Source organism: Rhinolophus sinicus, chromosome 4 (assembly GCF_057876585.1).
Source record: "Rhinolophus sinicus isolate RSI-liver-muscle chromosome 4, RSI-T2T, whole genome shotgun sequence".
Lineage (NCBI taxonomy): Eukaryota > Metazoa > Chordata > Mammalia > Chiroptera > Rhinolophidae > Rhinolophus > Rhinolophus sinicus.
The window spans coordinates 91,027,959-91,044,510 of record NC_142504.1 but is presented as its reverse complement, the minus strand read 5'-3'; the positions used below and the strand labels follow the sequence as shown (position 1 = coordinate 91,044,510).

Genomic DNA, 16,552 nt, shown 5'->3' with positions numbered 1-16,552 from the left:
AAATGTGGTGATATCTTAGGACTCAAGAAATGGCAAGAGCTCTCTGTGGGTCCTACACCCAAGCTGCCTCCACATCTTGGCCATTTTAAACAATGCTACAATGAATATATGGATGCATCCATCCCCTACAAGTAGCATTTTGGGTTTCTTCAGATAAACACCCAGAAGTGGGATTGTGGGACTTTGTCACTTGTTATAGCCTTTATTTTAAAGTCTATTTTGTCTGGTGTAAGTATTGCTACCACAGTTTGTTTGTTTGTTTGTTTGTTTTCATTTTCATGAACTATCTTTTCCCTATCCCCTTACTTTCAGTCTGTGTGTGTCTTTTGATCTGAAGTGAGTCTCTTGTAGGCAGCATATGTAAGGGTCTTGTTTCTTATCCATTCAGCCACCCTATCTTTTGATCAGAGCACTTAATCCATTTACATTTAAAGTAGTCGTGGATAGATATGTAGTTAGCCATTTGTTCTATTCTTTGTTCTATTCTTTCATTTGAGATATATTTCTTTGTCTCCCCATTTTGCTTACCTCTCTGTGTTTGTTTCTATGTATTAGGTAGAACCGCCATGTCTTCTGGTCTTAGTACAGTGGCCTTATGCAGTAGGTGTCCTTCGGAGCCCAGTGGCACAGTCTCCCTTGTCATCAGAACTGAATGCTCCAGGTGTGTCCTTGTGTGGGCTGTGTGTGCCCTCCTATTGTAGTACAGCCTTGGTTTCTGTTTTCACATCAATGGGAGGGATTGACCTTTGGGTTGATTGGTTGTGAAGACTGGCTTTGCCTACAGAGGAGGAGCTGTTATGTAGAGGCTGACCCCACAGAGCATGATTTGCTTTAGCAGGTCTCTGGTGCCCAGTCTGCCCTTTGGGATGTTCTCCTTGGAGGTGGCTGAGTGATATTCCAGCTTGGTCCAAAGCTGGCCACTGGACATGCCAGCCCTGGGGCCTCCTGTGAGGGACCTGCTGCAGATTAATTTCAGCTGTAGCCTGTGCCCGGCCTGGGGCCACCTGACATAAGCCACACAGCAATCTGCAGATGGATGCTGCCTGCACTGGGCTTGGGAGTACCTCAATAGGCCAAACCATGAACCAAAGCCCACTGTCACTAGTGCCAGTCCTAGGGCTGCTCAGCCAGAGATATAGGGCATGCTGAAGTCTATGCTGCTTGTCTAATTTTGTGAGTCTTTGAGAGATTTTCAGAAGGTCTGACACATAACCCAAGACAGGCTGTTTGTAGGGAAAAGCCACTGGAGATGGTTTGGTGGCCCCCCAATATGGGTTGGGTGGGACCTCAGGAAATCAGGGCAAAGGAATGGTGTTAGCTAGGTTGATGGAGACTCAGATATGGCAGCCGCCTACATCTGCATGCCAGAAGCGGAGAGGGTAAACAAAGAAACAATGGCTTCTCTGCCAGGTCCTCCATGCAGGAGAAAGCTGCCCCTCTGGCCCTTGCAGCCAGATAATATAATTCCTCCCCATATGTCCATGGTGTCTTTCAAGGTGTTGCCCAGTACTGGAGATCAGAGTGAGAGAGTCCATCAGCAAGTAAGGCTGTGCATGGGCCTTTTAAGAGTATCACCTGTGACTGCAGCTGCCCTAGTCTTACTCAGCCACAATCTCCATTGATTTTCACAGCCAGAAGTTATGGGGACTTCTCTTCTCATCACTGGAACCCTGGGCTGGGGAGCCTGGTGTGGGCCTGGGGCCCCTCACTCCTCCTGGGGTGATCACTGCAGCCAAGATTTCCCTCTTGATTTCCTGATTTTCAATGGTCACACTCCAGTGTGGGACGAGCCTGTTTGGTTTCTCTGCCCCCCCACCATCAGTCTCAAGTTGTCTTCTTCTTCATGTCCTTAGTTTTAGGGCTTCAGTTCAACTAGACTTCAGGTGATTCTCAGTGATGGTTGTTCTGTACTTTAGTTGTAATTTTGATGTGGTTGTGAGAGGAAGTAAGCACAGCATTTACCTGCTCTGCCACCTTGATCATAAGAGTGCAACATCAGTTCCTTAAACTTGTCTTATGGTGCTTATTTACCCTTGAATTGTAGTACATACACTTGAAGTATATTGCCTTCCATGACCCACAGGTTAAGCCTGCTAATTTTAGGGAAACTGAAAAAAAAAACACTAAAAAAAAAAGAAAAAAAAGTATTGTGATGACCACCATTATGCTGTGTTAATTATTCCATTATGAAGAAAAAATACTTGCACCATGGACATACATCAAAGACAGTTTAACTTAAAGAATGTACATTTAGATCTCCTGTTCCAAACACGTTCTCAAAATATGCTCACCAAATAATGAGAATTATGGTTGACTTCTCCATCACAGTTGCCTTTATGGTCCCTAATAGTAGCCATACAATGGCTATGTACCAGGCAATGCTCCATTTGGGCCAATAATAGGATTAGGCCAGTCAACTGAGTGACTTAAAAAATAGACTATTTTTTAGAGCACTTTTAGGTTTGCAGAAATACTGAGCAGAAAGTTCAGACAGTTCCCACAGAGCCCTTTTCCACCTTCTCCCACATCCACAGTTTCCCCCAATATTAACATCTTGCATTCAGTGTGGGTGATTTGTTACAACTGATGAGCCCAATGGACTTTTGCCACTCAGTTAGAAGCCATTATATTTCCTGGCACAAGTCTGGAATTTAAGCCTCCCAAGTTTGTTCTTAAAGGAAGCATGGTCCAACACAATGTCAGGAAATAGAATTCATCTCATTTGCCAAGTGGATTGCTTAACTATTTTGAGGAGATGCAATGTTTTTTGAAGCTGCCTTCATATGCAGCTGGAAAGCAGGTCATCACTGATTAACAATGACTGCCAGGTACTTGGATGAAGAGAACGGTAACATACATCATACCTATTTGTGATATTGGAGTACCAAAAATATGTGGTATTGTGAAGCAGAAGCCTGAATTCTAGCTCTCTCCAGCATAATTCTATCATCTCAAGGTGCTAATCTAACCATTCTGAATCTCAGGCATAATAAAACAGAAATATTATTCTAACTTCCTGAAAGCAGCACTCTGAACTATTAATAGAAGAAATCTTGAAATTACAGCTCTAAAACACATGATTTTAAGTGTCTTTAAAAAACATTGCTGACTCAGTTTTTACCAACTCAACCAATAGACAGACAGCTGGCATTTTTAACACCATATAGTTTTCTTGGCTGAAAGTAACTATTTCCATAATTAAATCCAATAATTTATTCCTGGCTTAACTCAATCCAAACTCAACACACTAAAAAATATCAAAAAGCAAAAAAACAAAAAACAAAACAAACAAAAAAACACGGTGGGGAAGAAAACTAACTAACATATTTCCCATTTGATCATTACATTCTATTTTGGTGGCTGTCAAAAACAATATCTAATTTACAGTACTTTATATTGAATCATCTGACAGTTTGATTAATTTGATTAATTAATTTGTTAGAATTCTATCAACTCTGCTACACCATAACTTGAATATGAAACTACGCAGTGAAAAATAGCTTTAAAATGAATTAAAGATGTCATTATTAGAGGTTTGATGTTATTAACTTATCATCTGGAAATGGCAAAATAAGATGAAATTAGGAAATTAAGAGAAAAACTAAATAAATTTCCAAGCTAAACATGCATTGTAAGATATGTAACAAGTACTTTAAGGTGTTTGAAATTATATAGATTCTGAAGGTTGCTAGATGATTGGATGGTTTAAAGGAAGATTTGTTGGGAAATACATTCTTATATCTTGGGGCTTGTTTTTGATTTCCAGCTAAAAATGAGACTGCCCGGCACTTTAGATTATACCTTCCGTTTGGCACTCAAGTGTGGTAAGTCCAGCAGGACCCTTGTGGAGAAAGTCTGCTCAAGTGCTGGATCATCTCCTTGTGTCAAACATTTTCTCTAGGGGGAGAAAATCAATCTATTTGCTGCACTAGTTGTTATGCAATCTGCTATCTGGACATCATACCGCTGATATGTTGAAAACATCTCTCAACTGACAGCTTTCTGAAACTGGTTTTCCCAGTTATCCAGCTGATGAGCTTATAGCCACCCCACATTTTCCTGACCACTGCAATTTCACAAGCAGGGCATAGTGAGGTAATCACCTGACCTCAGCAAAACCATTGTGTAAAGGAAATTTTGTTAACATTGTTGTCAGCACAGCTGGATGGACTAACATTGCTTTCCTTTGCAGATTTGAAGTCTGAATTCCAGCAGCCAGCAATGGTGTTCCTGGGTTCTTGCTGGCATGTGTCTGCATCTGGCTCATGCTTCTTTCTCAGGTGGTTAAGCAAACTGCCCATTTCTGGAAAAGTTCTGCAGCACAAAAGGAAATTTGCATGCGGCCTCTCTCTCAGGACATGGAATTGCAGGATTGACCTATTATTTCAAAATTGGGGTAGGAAAGTACACAGGAGGATAAAATCCACATACTCGCTCCTCTTTCTGAGTGCCCACTGCAGGTATAAGTGTCTTTAGGTCTTTGTGAGCAACTGAATAGAGATTGCATACATTTGCATATTTTACTCTTACCCACATAGACTGTGGCATATTCTGAGGCAAGATTACCATCCAGAATAATATTATCTTTTTTAGAGATTTTATGTTTTGAATGATCTCACATTTATTTTGAAATATCTTTTGTATTGATTGAATGTTCCCTGGACATTGAAATAAGGAAGGGTATACACAAAAACTGAGGACAAGGAGAGAAAGGTCAGAGATGCCAGAGATTATGGGCAAGGGAAAAGAGAGTCTCAGATTCACTCCTGTTGGGAAGGAGCAGGGAGAGTTTGGGAGCATGGACTGATGGAGTGACACAACCTTATGAAAATTTTGAGATTAATATTTTTATTCTCCCACCTTCCTTTACTCTTACCATCCCCTTGTGCTCTATCTAAATTCCCAGTTCCCAACTGTTTTTTCTCCTTTAGTATCACAGTCAGACCAGACATGCTTTCTTCGGGCTGCAGACCAACCCTGTGACTTCATTTTCACCCCAGATCCAATGATCCAGCCCTTTAATTCCGACCCTCGGCTACATCATCTTGTATGAGAAGATCTTTAATAGCCTGAAAAAGGTGACTAGATAACAGTGACATAGAATCGTAGATCTCAGTGAGATGTTTACGTCTAAGTAAAACTTGGTAGAGACTGAGTTACCTTAAATGAAATAAACAATGGATGGCAAAATCAGTCTCTGGTACTATGGAGTAGGGGGACCATTGGTCAGAAATATCATCCTGATGCTCATCAAATCAATGCACAGGTGTCTAAAATTGCAAAGACATGTGTAGTGTTGCTCAACAAATTATAGGTACTGTAACCAAGAGGTGCTCACTAAAATTGAAACAATTGGTTTTATATTTAATAAAAGGAATCTGTCTTAGCTTATGATAAGACATGGCATTCAATATAAAGACAAAAACTGATTCATGAGTAACTAAGAGGAGCTTATAGGCAGCTTCATGAAATACCAATATTCAATGCCAACATAATAAAATTAACCCTGACCACCTATCAACCACACTTCTGTCGTCCTAAATCATATGGGCCACTGTGCAGAATTAGGAGCAGCTCCTATATGACTACATTCTAACTGTGTTTGAAAAAAATTCTAAACCCAGAACTGTTTTACAGTCAAACACTTGCTCCCAAGATCCACTTTTAGTCTTAAGAGCATCCCTGACTACCTGTGAGCTCAGGGACCTTGAAGCACAGGGTTGGCCACCACTTCCTCAAATATTTAAGGAGCCTTCTGCCGAGTTGTACGTCAACACAGGAAAATAATGTCACTCTTGTTTTTGGTCTCAATTTCTAAAGAAAAAGAGTTAGCATAGATAGGATGTCCCTTCCAACATAGTTGGTAATACATTTTTTGCCAATCTATATTTGGTTTCAGACCAGTCTCTCAGCGTTCTCTCATCCTGTGACCACACTAATTGAAGTCTCTTCAATATTACTCTTCATGTATGAAGTGCTCAATAAAGTGGTTAAGTTGCCTTGATGAATGGACTCATCTCTAGTCATTTGCTCCCCCAGCCATTCCAAGGTAGGTCTCTATGGGACAGCTCTGGGACCCCTTGGAATCCTGGCCTCAGTTGAACTTACGTCTTCAATATTTTCTCCTTAACACAGGTTATTTTTATTAATTGCAATGAACAAAGATGGTTGGACTCTGCATCTTTGTTTTAAACTCCTAGGGTAAGCAAATGAGGACATTTGCTGACTACCCACTGTGAATAGCGTACTTCAAAAAATCTGAATTTATAAACAAAACAATTAAATAATAAACAAACAAACAAAAATTTCTTTCCTGGTTCTAAAGTTGAAACAGAGGATGGATGTTATAAGTAGAGTGAATACACACGTCCTATTCTAAATCATAATCAGAGCTCTAGTTAAAAAATCATCTTCTGAGAGTTGATCCCCTCTTCTTACTGAGATGACGTTCCCTCAGGTCACAGTCACTTCTCTGCTCTTCTAATGAATGCCAGTCTCTCTCTGCTCACGTTTCACATCTAATTTGATGAAACATTTTATGGACTTCCCAGGGTTAATATTTACTATTTTTTACATCCCTTGCCGCCCTACTTATATGGTGAAATTTCTGAGATTAGGGATCTAGACTTACACCTCCTGGTATTCTTCACTCTTGGCACAAAACCCCCATCCAAAGGATTCAGGAAAGCTCTCTTCTTCAGGTTGCTACAAGACTGGCCACTTTTCAGACTTAAGGTCTCAATTCAAATGTCAATGAGGCTTTCCAGGGAAGCCTAGCTAAAACATTGGTCAACATTGCCAAGAAGTTAGTCTACTCTGCAATGTCCCATTTGTTTGCTTCATAGCAACTCTGTTGCGATCCTTTATTTTATGTGCTTCTTTATTTTCTGTTTTTCCTACTAGACAAAAATATCCATGAAAAAATGGGCTTTGTTGGTTTTATTTTCTACTGTATGTACAACCAAAGTTTACCTCATTTCCTAGCACATTCATTCATTATTATTTATTTGAATTTTTTATGTTTCAAATATGAATACATAAATATTTTAAGATAAGTATTTATTTACTGAACTATGTATCATTCATTCATCTGGATTCTCAAGATGATGGTGAAGATGATGATGATGATAGAAATAAACCGTTGGAGAAATCTCATATATATAAATACATTAACTCTAAATAAGTTTCCTTTTTTAATTAAAAAATTTTGAGGGGATAATGGTTAGTAAAATTACATAGGTTTCAAGTGTACAATTCTGTATTACTTCATCTATATATAACATTGTAGTTAATCTAAATAGCTTTTTGATTCCCATTTAAAAGCAAAATTTAAGAAAAATAATTTAAATTTTAAATTAAAAGCAAAATTTTGCCAGGAACAATTAGTATATTTAAAGAAGACAGAAAAGTAAGTTGTTTTTAGTGAATTTGGACTTAAAACATGATGTTCACTAGAGGTGATGTGTCTATTGAGTTCCACGGAACACACTGATGTAGGGTATATAAGATCTGGATAGTTGAGAATGGCCTGCAATCTGGGAATCCAGGAGAGTACCATTTGACAAATGAGAAAAAGTGATATTAAAAGTTGCTCTAATCAGATCATTGCCTTCATTTCAAATTGTGTAGTCTATTTCTTGATTGTCAACCATCTTGACATTGAAGATAACTGTCCTTTTTTGTTTTCTCCCAATGTAGTTAACAAGCATAATTGTTTCTATTTCATGCACATTCTATTTCTGCCGCCAGTTGTTAAATAGCTACCTACGTGGGATTCTTGCCAAAATGGTCTTATTGTTATATCCTAACTGGGTAACCAATTGCTACAATCCATGTATTTGGCAGTAGTTTGGATGTTTTTAGTTCTGTTTATAAAAAAATTGAGGTAAAAAGGAAAAGACCTGCAATTTAATCAAGAAAACACCCCAAATTTCTCCCCTTTATTTCCTTGGCTACATCTACATATCATCACCATGGCTTTGACAGTATTTTTCGACCAATATGGAAAGATCAAAATCAAATCCTAAGGTCATATATATGTGGCCATTTCCATTACTTCTCTGTTACCAGTATGACCTTAGGAAAAGCCAATGGTTTGTTTCATTGACTACCAAAATTGTCATAAAAGTAATCAATTAATCAGGACTAGACATCTAGGAAACTTTTAGGATACAATGAAGTACAACAAATGTTTAAAGAGCTCATGGAACTCACAAGGCATGGGGAAGGGGTGCTTTCCTGGGCAATTAATGCCATAGAATCTATAATCATAGGACTAGAATCAATATTAGAAATCATTTGATCCAACCCTCACTTTATGGCTGTGCAAACGGAAGCCCAGAAAATGTAGGTGACTTGTTCAAGGTTATTAAGTGTGCCAATGGCAGAGTCAGAGCCAGGGCCCTTGCTTCCCCACCAGGTAACAATTTAGAAGGAATTAATTGACATCACCTGAACATACAGCAGGAAATGGGACAGCGCCTCGGGGAGTACAGAAATGCTGGGAATTGCTAAATAGGAATCTAGAGAAAGGAATTACAGTAACAGCCACCATTTATTGAGAAACTATTATGTGTGAGGCATATTGCTTGACATTTTATAAACTGATCTCAAATGTTCACAACAGCTCTACATGGTAGATATTATTCATTTTATTTTCCAAATGAAGAAATAAGTTCAGCAAAGATAATTAACTAGCCTAAAGTCACAGTCAGAAATAAGATTCACACTGAGCTCACATTCTTTTTCCTAAGCCAAATTTTCCCAAGGTGATACTGAAGGTCTAGGGGCCATGTTTGATCTGACCAGAGAATTCATGTAATGGAAGCACATGAAGGGTAGGTTCAAATGATCTAATTGGACATGATCATGGGAGACTTTTTATGCTGGACTAATGACTGAGGATTTTAACAGGGATTCTAATATTCTAATATCTAAGATCATATTTGAAAATTGGTGCTTTAGAAAAGGGACTTTTGTAGTGAAGGCCATATGATCAATCAGTTGGAAGATTGATGAAGACATGGAAACCAATAATAAGTGTTTGATTTCTTGTCCCTCCCTCTTATTTCCTTACAACACTCAGAGCTATTCTGGCAGGGGGATTTGAAAAGTGATCCCAAGTCCTCAGAGGCATTTTTCCTTCTGGCACAGCCAGTCTTGATTTTCAGCATGTACTTACTGTTCTGATTGGTCACACATCTGTTCTGTTGGAGGTACCCATACCTCAGCAGATGTTCCAATTTTGAAAATAACTTCTTTGTATATGAAAATGAATCTAACCCATCCTTCAAAGCTATCTCCTACTGCATCATGTGTGTTTCTCTACACAATTCAGCACTTCACAATTCAGTATCTTCATTAGTAACTCTAATATTAGTTAACCTAAGTGTTGTAGAAGGTCCTGGAATTTACATTTTGCTGTTGCTATTCTCCCAGCACAGCAAATGAGGCTGTTCAGTATTTTGCCAGTGTTTACCTTTTACCCTCCATCTTCCTACCACTCATTAATAGGCATAAGTCATTCATACTACTCAGAGAGCTGTTTGTTTTTTCTTCCCTATCTGCATGAACTCCTTTGTTCTCCTGGAATACTCCTGCTTAATTTGCAAACATTGAGGACAACCTCCTGTAGTAACTCATCCTATTTATGCTATCACAGAATCCTGTGCTTAAACATCTCAGAACAATTATATTTGATGACTATTGTTGAACTTATTGATCACACATTTCTCCTCTAAACTGGAAATTTCTCCTAAGATGGCAATTTAATTTTCAACATAGGTTTGATTTTCAACCTATAGAAGACCAGGCACTGCTTTATAAATATTTTCAGGAGGAAATATTGAAGAAAGGAAGGGTAAAAGAATGAAAGAAGGAGGTGGAAGAAGCATTTACATGTGAGTGAATTAAACCTACAAATAGTTATTATTGTTTGTTCTGGGATTTCTGGTTTCTCAACTTGTGATTAAAAAAGTGATGTTATCTCAACATGGAGACCAGTTAGTGATCCACATTATACCTGTTCTACCAACCAAGAAAAAAAAAAATCTACAGAAACATGTGGATCATTGGGCATATCAATCATATATAAATATTGAATAAGTAAATAAGAATGCAGATTCAAGTAGAATTTGATCATTGGTTAGATTGAAAGCATTATTACTCTTAGCTGTCTGTCATCCAGTGCCTAGCAACAGGTTGGAAACATGTTACTTAAGGGAAGAGATAATGGCTTACTCATTATATGTTTTAACCTCTGCATAGCACAGTGTCTAGCTCATAGTAACTTTATAGTCAAAATTTGGGTAAATGTTAAAACAATATTCCACACTTTATGCTTGTTGACTAAACCCTGGTTTTGTTACTTAGCGGTCTGTAATGTTCGTGAGCCCCAGTTTCCCCATCTGTGAAGAACAAATATATATCTACTCACTTTTACTGTTCTGAAGATTATCAGAGATAATATATTTTTAAAGACTGGATAAATGTTAAAGTCCTTAAAAAGCGTGAGCTATAGCTATTACGGATGGATTGAAGTAAATGTATTAGTTCTTCCTATAAGCAACATCAATGTTCAGGGTGAAAATAAGAAAGTTATCAATATATATTAAGAGGATTGAGAATAAGAGGAATTTACCCTTTTCTAGCTTTGCCTCTGAAACTATCCTTTTCATGCCTTGTCATTTTTTCAGTTAAGAGTTGTCTACATTGAATAATTTCTTAAGATGGTATGACAGCCTTACTTTGTAAATACTAATTAAAAGAGCCAAGATACAGCTTATAGAGGTCAAATGAATGGAGATGCTTTACTGCTAGGACAGATTTGGCCCTTTCCATGGGAATCCATCACTGAAACAAAGGAACTTCCATTTCAATAATCTATGAATATGAGTTGACCATTATACAGAAGTTTCTGAGAAACATTCCTTATCGATTACTTTAGAAAATATGCAGTTTAAAAAAAAAAAATCAAGATTTATCAACTTGTGTCTGACTGGATGCAGTGCTATAAAATGTTATCAGTAGAAAATTACTGTCCCATTGCTGTTTGGTCATTTGGCTTAGCACTGATTTAAAGAAGCTAAAGGTGTGGGTTTAATTATTGAACAAATGCCTTAATATTTTCTCAGGAAGTAAGACATTTCTTCTGTGTACATCTGATCTCTGTCAAAGGAAGAACCAGGGAGAAAATAAGAATAGTTACGGAAGACCGGAAGACCGGTTACCACTTGAAAAGGGATTGCAGAGGAAGAAACTCACCCTCCCTGAGTTCTTCCTCTACTGTAGGCACTAGGCTTGGTGATACGCATACATTTTCTCATTTAATCCCTGCAAGGGAGGAATGAGTCTTCATACTCCTGAGGAAAGAAATGAGGGCTTAGTGAGCCCAGGTAATTTGCCTAAGGTAACCCATGTGGTAAGTGCCAGAGTAGGGATTGAAACTAGTGTGTCAGACACTTACTGGAGTACCACGGTGTTGCAGGTTATGACAGATATTTTCAGTTTGCCTCTGTAACCTCTTTCTACCTTCTCCCTCTTTCAGCCCTGCAAGACTGATCTGTGATGAACCACATTAAAGAGCTCCCATGCCCTCTGGTATCTATTGGGGTTTAACTGATAGGAGCTCTGGAGGAGATGGGAAAGAAAGAGGAGGGAGAAGGATTTTATTATTACCCGATTCCTTCCTTGTCTGGTCTCCTTAGGATATCTGTGTTCTTTAACAGAAAATCACTGCTTTCCTTAAGGTGGTTTGTTTAACACACTACTGGGCTTCTGGACCCTGGCAACTTCTTCCTCTCCTTGTCCTACAGGCCTTGGGTGATAACAGCTCTCAAGTGCCATTCCTAGGTTCCCGTACTACTTGTGTTTCCTCTAGACGAGCCCACACCTGTAGGTTAGAAATACCGTAATGTGAGTGTGCCATTTATTTCCTACTGACGCCCTGAGTGAAACAGGTATATCTGGAATGTGTAAAAAAGTTGCATCAAAATACAATCACAAGGTAAATACTTTGTCCAAAATTCATAGTGCCACAATTTTGTTGCTAAAACTATGTGCTTTGAAATGAATCAAAGTTTAAAACTGCTTGTGACTTAGGGACTCATAACTAAGAATGACTGCTCTCCTAGAACTGTGTTCCCCAGACAAGAAGCATGCTGTGACTTATAATGATGAAAAATGCATTCACTGCAGAAATTTAACATTAACTCCATGAAGTTTATGTAGAGAATGTTTTCAGTCAACAAAACGTGTCAGAGCAGTGAGTAAAGTTTTAGAAGGAAGGCTGAGTTTAGGGATGCTGGGGGAAATACAAATTGAGGATCATACATTTTATAATGTCTGTCTCAGGCTACAGCAAACAAATGTTCCCGTCAGTAGTTTACAATGAAGTAGAGAAATCATTTAACTTACTGCTAAATGCTTGTGATAATTACTTGCTTTGTGATAAAATTAATTTCTTAAAAAACTGGAATTTTTTTTTCTTTTTTTAAACAAACTTAGCACAAACTATATATTTTCCCTGGTTAAAAATAAATGAATACATGAATGAATTAGAAGAAATGTTTCTTGGATAAGCTAGTTTTTTTTCTTGTTTGTTTATCTGTTCACTTTATTCGAAGAGGCTGTAGATAAAGGAGCAAAAGTATTAAGTGAAAATTATGAGAGCTTATTAGATGCACCACTATTAGTGGGTTTAATGTAGAGATGGCTATTCTAATTTACTCATTAAGGAGTAAATATTTAGACTTTACCTTTGAAGATTTAGACAAATTCCCATGTAGAGCTCCTTTAAAGTAAGTATGGGAGTTTCTTAGATTCATGTCCAGAAAGGTAATCATGTTCTAATGCTTCTTAGAAATGGAACTCAAGGCTAATTTGTAAGCCAGGTTATATTTTTATTAAAAAAAAAAATTTGCTTTTCAAATTATTAAAAAAGGCTCTGAGCCTTCAAAAGACAAAAGTAATAATTAAACTTTTGCGAACATATTTGACAATCGCCATAGTATTGCCCAGTGGATTACCCATTCCAGGCCACCTCACCACCCCTTGTGCTAGAATCTCCCTCTTTCCAGCCTTTGCAGCCATCCCATCCCCCTGCCAACGTCTTTTGAGTCCTTCCTGAAAGTTGAGCTCAGTGATTCTCAAACCATTCAGTGTCCACATGAAATTTTTAGATAATTTATCATAAGACGTGGTTTCCTGAATTCCTCCTCAGTGATTCTAATTCACTAGAGGCCTATAAATATTTACTTGAACAAACACCTCAGGTTCCCAGATGTAGGTGGCAGGAGAACATTGACTTAGTATTCTCCAGTATTCTGTGTTTATCTTGACCACAGGTAGGCGTGGGTGGATTACGGTATTTTATCTAGCACAAATCTTGACTCAGTAACAAGTTTCACTTTCTACAAATGCAGCTTTATTGTGATGCCCTAATTCTAAAAACTGGAATGCAGGGCTGTTCTCAAGAGCAGCAGTCACCTTGACTCTCACTTCTGCTAAAGGGGTAGCACGTGTTTTGCTGAGTCCTGCCCAAGTTACCTTTGGGGCCAGGACTCTTGTCAATCTCTTCCTTCCTCTTGTCAGTCTCTCTGAGGACTTGAAGTTCTTGCTGAGAACTTGGTAGCAGCTGAAAGACTTTGTGCATGTAAGTATCTATACATGGTTGCCTCCCGATTCTTTCCTTCCCTGCTTTCATGCTGGGTCCTTTGTATTGGAAGCAGAATAGTGCAGTAGTTGTCACATGCATTAGAGTCAGACCACCTGAGTTGAAATCTTGATTCTGTCCCTCACTAGCTGGCTGACCTTGAGTATGTTAGACTCTGTGACTCAGTTTCTTTTGTGCACGATGGGAATGGCAACATCAGTGACAACCCCATAGCACTGCTGTGAGAATTAAATGTAATACACATAAAGCACTTACCACAGTGCCTGGCACATACTTAGCACTAAATAAGTGTTAGCTAGTACAGTTACCAAAGGGATGACCTTACTGGATCATGCTATTATCATCTTGGGGTAGAATGGACTCTCTCCAGCTAGACCTCTTGTCATTTTCTGTCTCACCCTAACAGAATGGCACAGCCACTCCTGGTCTGCCCCCACCCCACCTCAGACAATTGGCCACTTGAGGCTTCAACTAATTGAGATCATTAACAATGTCTTCTTATTTTTCTACCCTTTGCATTTGGTCTGAAAAGGACACTAAAATTCTTTATTAACTTAATACATGAGTAAATGGATAAGCTTCCTAAAATGCCAGACTGTATTTTTCATTTTTTTTTTTTAGGTTTCTTCATTTGTGAGTTTGCCAGAGTTATTGTACTCTCATGAATTGTCTAGTGTTATCAATTCCTTTAGCCTAAAAAGGAAAGTGAAGAAACTTGAGATGAAAACTATAAAGAAGAAAGAGCATTGCCAAGAAGAGGAATGGCATAGACTTCTCCAGACCTTTAGCCACTCACACAGAAGTATTTTTATGTATATGGAGTATACATGGACACTGGAAGGTGCTAGCTCTTAAAAATAGCCTATGCAGGACTCCATAATAAAATGAGTGGATGTATGGCAGCTAAATTCTCTTCCTTGGAAAACAGACTGTCCCTGTTCACACATTTCGCTATTGTATGGATTCTTCTACAAACTGGGTTTCAAAGTTAGAGAGAAGTGGGTGATAGCCTACCCTGCCTCTTGACCTAACAAACTTGACCTATTGCCTGCCCCTCTCTTGAGGTCTGACTCTGTGATCTAAGCTGTGGCAAATCCTGGGGATTGCTAAGAAGTGCAATGCTGTCTCTATCCCATACTCCAGTGACTGTGAAAGGCCTTATTTGCTCCCCCTTGCTGAGGATGCAGCTGTATGGTGGTGATATGGGTCCATCTGTCTTTGCAGCAGCCTGGGAGGCCTCCTGTGACATGGACTAATGTTCCAGAACTCCGAACCAACCGCAAGGCCTGCAGTTCAGCGGAGCAATTGTGGTTCTTGGGGTCCTGAAGTCCACCTGGGACATTGCTAGGTAAATGAACACTGGGGACAGGACTCGGACAGCTTAAGCCTGCTTTGTAAGAAAGGCTGGAAGTAACGTAAGCTCCAGACACACTGTCATTTAAAACTGGAAAAAAATTTGACCATGTCAACTTTTATTTCTTATTATCTCCCAGAGACCCGAAACGGTTTACTAGGAAGAGAAAAAAAGGGGTGGAGGGGGGAGGAAAAAAGATCAGTCTATATCCCCTCTGAAATCCTGTTCAGAGGATTTGGTGCAGTGGTATTCCAACTTCAAATAAGGCTGATTAAAATAAAATTACTCAGTCTCCTGACCCATAGCAAATTTCATGAGCTGCAATTTGTCTAGTAGTTGAGCTGTGAGTACAACCTGATTGGCTATAATTTAGGTTTATAGTTCCTTTATTTCCCCCTCAAACACAGTAGAATCCAGTGATCCTAAAATAAAGAATTAGAAGAAAAAAGGGGACTTAGTATAAACTAAGGAAACATACAAAGGAAATTAAAGAAGATATATATGATAACATTGTTTGCTTTTTGAAAAGATTGAATTTTCAATGTCTCTGGAGTTTTACAGGGGGACACTGCCCTTATGTTTGCATTTGTATATTCCATTCTAAACTTCCTGACTATGTTTATGTTTGCCCTGCTAGATTGTGTTTTCTCTCTCTCTCTCTTCCTCTCTCCCTCCCTCCCTCCCTCCCTCCCTCCCTCCCTCCCTCCCTCCCTCCCTCCCTCTCTCTCTCTCCTGTTGTCTCTTTCTCCTTCTCTCTCTGTTTTCATCTCTGATTTCTAGATCTGTAAGTCACAAGAGAACTTCCAATTCTGAAAATGCTGAAGCCCCCACAGTACCAAGAATTTCCAACCCATTGTCCAGGGAGAGTGGCTCTTTCTGTCTACATGCTGCCACTTTCTCCTTCTCCCACGGTTATTAGTGCTCTTGACAACAAAGTGCCTTCTTTTTTACAAATGTCCAGTAAAGCACGTTAGCAGCCCTGGCAGGAGGAGAATATCTTTGAACTCCTATTGTGCCGGATGTTGGGACAAATCTTTTCAACATCCAGAAAGGAAACGCATGCTAATGCAAAGAGAAATATTGGGGAATAGACACCTGTTTCATTTTCTCCTTACCAATCAAGACCACAGAGATTACACATAGATTAAGCCCTCGTTGGCCTTAGAACATTAGTCCTGCAATTTATGTCTCTCCAATGAGCTAGAGGGAGGTGTACTGGTAAAGTAGAGAGACAATTTGAAGCCCAGGCAGACGTTTAGACTTCTCAGTAATGCATCACTGACTGAATGGTGATTACATATACTTTTGGCAACATAATTTCCTTAATTCTCTATAAGACATGGAAACATTGCACCTCTTCCTTTTTTCTACCTGGAGCTTGGTTCCTGGCAGTCTGGGACTGAAGAGCCTACTTGGGTATAGCAGCCAAAGAGCGGATAGATGTGGGCACAAATTCCTGTCACTGCGTTGATCTCCTCTAGATCCCACAATGTGGTGAGCTCTTTTAAGAGGGAGATTAGCAAGGC

General features: G+C 39.0%; 1 pseudogene; it reads left to right on the top strand.

Moving 5' to 3' along the window:
- Positions 1-1,340: 1,340 nt before the first annotated feature.
- The window catches only part of LOC109458277 (histone-lysine N-methyltransferase SETMAR-like), a 46,221-nt pseudogene continuing 31,009 nt past the window's right edge, over positions 1,341-16,552 (top strand).